At 33.4% G+C, this 3838-nt stretch overlaps 1 pseudogene; it reads left to right on the top strand.

Annotated features, from left to right (window-relative positions):
- The first annotated feature begins 1709 nt into the window (after positions 1-1709).
- Positions 1710-3436, top strand: LOC132804131 (acetyl-coenzyme A carboxylase carboxyl transferase subunit beta, chloroplastic-like; annotated as a pseudogene).
- The last annotated feature ends 402 nt before the right edge of the window (positions 3437-3838 follow it).

Below are 3838 nucleotides of genomic sequence, written 5' to 3'. Positions count from 1 at the left end.
TGTCATCTTCATCATTATTGTTTTGAACATTTCTTTCTTCATTTTCTTCTTCAAACCATGGTTCATCCTCATTCACCAATAGGTCTTCCTTACTCCAATCCCATTTTGCATTCTCATCAATCTTCACATCTCTTGTTACCACAAGCTTTTTGGTCTATAGGTTATAGACCCTAGAACCTTTGGTAACCTCACTGCATCCCATCAAGACACCAACATTACCCTTTTTATCAAGCTTATTGCTCATATGTGAGTGAACATGGAGAAAGCACACACTACCAAACACTTTAAAATTCTCTTAAGATGGTTTCTCTCCAAACCACAACTCATAGGGTGTCTTGCCTTCAATGGATTTGGTGAAGCATCGATTTTGAATGTAGGAACTAGTATAGATAGCCTTGGCCCCAAATTTTTTTGGTATTTTCTTTCCATGTATCATACACCTAGCCATCTCCATCAATGTCCTATTCTTCCTCTCACACACACCATTTTGTTGTGGTGTGTATGGTATGGTAAATTGATGAATTATTCCATTTTCTTTGCAAAATTGTCAAGAGCTAGGCTAGTATATTCACCACCATTGTCAGTCTTTAAACATTTCAAAATGGACCTACTTTGATTTTCAACCAACTTCTTGAATTCCATAAATTTTCTTGAACTTGTGACTTATGTGTGAGAAAATAAATCCAATACATCCTAGAGTATTCATCAATAAAGGTGAGAAAGTATTTATGACAACTCAAGGAAGACACACTCATGGGACCACACACATCTAAATGAATAAGTACTAATTTCTCCTTGGCTCTCCATGCACCAATTTTAGGAAATGGCAACCTAATGGACTCTCCAAGTTGACAAACTTCACACACATTTTTCACATCATCAATCAATGGCATATCATTCACCAAAGCATTAGTATTCTTCATTGCACCATAACTAGAGTGACCAAGCCTTTTATGCTAAAGTTGAGAAATGGACTCAACTTTGTCTTTCAAAGCTTGTTCACTATCTAGTAAATTCAACCTATAGCTTTTATCTTTCAAGGCAACTTTAAACACCTTATTTCCAAAAGCATCCGATATTAAACAACCATCACAACCAAAGTTCAAAACATATCCTTTTTCAACCAATTGTGCAACACTCAATAAGGTTTCACATAATGAAGGCACATATAGAACATTTTGGATAAGTTTTGTACCTTTATTGGTGTTAAATGAGATGTCTCATTTTCCTTTTACGTCCATGAATCTTCCATTCCCAATCTTCACCCTTGTCTTGTAGGATCGGTCAAGCTCCACAAAGTTGGTTTCTTCAAAAGTCATGTGGTGTGAACAACCACTATCTACCAACCAACCAAAACCACTACTTGTAGCTTTAAGGCATGTAGCCACAAATAAGGTCTCAGCCTCCTCATTTACAACATTTGCTTGTTGTCTTCGTTGCTTGCATATTTTGCCAACATGTCCTCTTTGCCACATTTGTCACAAGTTGCATCCGGTCTCCAAAAGCACTTGAAAAAAGATTTCATCCTATTTTATCGTATATGGAGAAGAGATACTCCGGATTCTCGCAAGGGATAATCACTTTTTTTTTCAGTATCTACTTGTTATTAGTTAATAATCCTAGTGATTGGATTTATATGCTTATTCTGATTCTAAATTCTAATCAGAATATTCAAATGATTTTTATCAAATTACTATTCATTTATTGTATTTTCATGTAAATAGGGGCAAGAAAGCTCTATGGAAAAATGTCAGTTCGATTCGATGTTGTTTAGGAGGGGGTTAGAATACAGGTGCGGGTTCAGTAAATCAATGGATAGTTTTGGTGGTCTTATTGAAAATAAAAATACCAGTGTAAATAAAGATCCAATTATAAATCATATGAATGAAAAAATTCCTAATTGGATTGAGACTAACAATTATAGTTACAGTAACGTTGATCATTTAGTCGGCGTCAGGAGGTACATTCAAAATTTCATATCTGATCAAACTTTTTTCTTTAGGGATAGCAATAGGGACCATTACTCCATATATTTTGATATTGAAAATCAAAATTTTAAGACTGACACCGATCGTTCTTTTCTAAGTGCACCAAAAAGTTCTTTTTATAGTTATCAGAATTCTAGTTATTCGAATAATGTATCGAAGAGTGACGATCATCACTATTATCGATACATGTATGATACTAAATATAGTTGGAATAATCACATTACTAGTTGTATTGATAGTTATCTTCATTCTCAAATCAGCACTGATCATTATATTTTAAGTAGTGGTGTCAATTCCAATGATAGTTACATTTATAGTTACATTTGTGGTTAACGCGATAAGAGTAGTAAAAGCAGGAGTTCCAATATACAAACCAGTATGGATGATAGTGTAAAAACTCTAAGAAAAAGAGAGTTCGAGAGAGCTCTAACTAAAATAAGAAAAAGAAAAAGGGATTTAGAGAGAGCTCTAACTCAACTAAAAGAAAACAAGTTAAAATTAAATAAAATTTTAAAAGAAAATAAATTAAAGAAAGCTCTAGCTGAAATGAGAGAAAGAAAAAATGATTTAGCATTTTCTCTAAATCAAATACAAATAAGAGACAGAAAAAGTGATTTAAAGATAACTAAAAAATACAAATAGTTGTGGGTGCAATGTGAAAATTGTTATGGATTAAATTATAAGAAATTTTTTAAATTTCAAATGAATATTTATGAACATTGTGGACATCCTTTGAAAATGACTCGTTCAGATAGAATCAAAAGTTCGACTGATCCATGTACTTGGGAGCCTTTGGATGAAGACATAGTCTCTAGGGATCCCATAAAATTTCATTTGCGGAAGGAACCTTATAAAGATCATATTGATTTTAATCAAAGAATGATAGGATTAATTGATGCTGTTCAACAAGCACAGGTCAACTAAATGGTATTCCTGTAGCAATCGGGGTTATGGATTTTCAGTTTATGGGGGGTAGTATAGGATCGGTAGAGGGCGAGAAAATCACACGTTTGATCGAACATGCTACCAATAAATTTTTACCTCTTATTCTAGTGTGTGCTTCTGGAGGAGCACGTATGCAAGAAGGAAGTTTGAGCTTGATGCAAATGGCTAAAATACCTTCTGCTTTATATTATTATCAATCAAATAATAAGTTATTTTATGTATCAATCCTTTCATCTCCTACTACGGGTGGGGTGACAGCTAGTTTTGGTATGTTGGGAGATATCATTATTGTCGAACCAAATGCCTACATTGCATTTGCGGGTAAAAGAGTAATTGAACAAACATTGAATAGGACAGTACCCGAGGGTGCACAAGCAGCTAAATATTTATTCCATAAAGGCTTATTCGATCCAATCGTACCATGTAATCTTGTAAAAGGCGTTCTGAGTGAGTTATTTCAGCTCCATGCTTCCTTTCCTTTGAATAAAAAAATGAAATCAAAAATAAAATTAAGGAGAGCCATATATCCTTATCCTTAATTTTATCTTGAATTTAATATTTAATAAAATATTAGATTTAATAAATTCAAAAATTTATTACTTGTTTTATGGTAACCAAGTATTTATTTAGTTTAGAGGAAGCAAAGTCAAAATTCCAAGAATGGATTTTTCTTTGGTAACATAAGATTAAATTGGAAAAAGAATCATGCGGATACTTTTTTTTATCGATAGCCCATCAGGAAATCTCTATCAAACAAAATAAAAAGAGCGAATTCTGTCTCTTTCGTCCATAAAATTGGGCAAGGAGGTCCTGCATCTTTCTATATCCCTCAGGAGTCCCTGATTTTACTAAGGATCTCTTTTGTCGGATCGTATTATAACGAATTTTTTTGCGTAGGGAAAAAC

This window comes from Ziziphus jujuba, chromosome 6, assembly GCF_031755915.1.
Source record: "Ziziphus jujuba cultivar Dongzao chromosome 6, ASM3175591v1".
Taxonomy (NCBI): domain Eukaryota; kingdom Viridiplantae; phylum Streptophyta; class Magnoliopsida; order Rosales; family Rhamnaceae; genus Ziziphus; species Ziziphus jujuba.
Note: the sequence above shows the minus strand (reverse complement) of the source record. Positions and strands in the feature narration are given on the sequence as shown.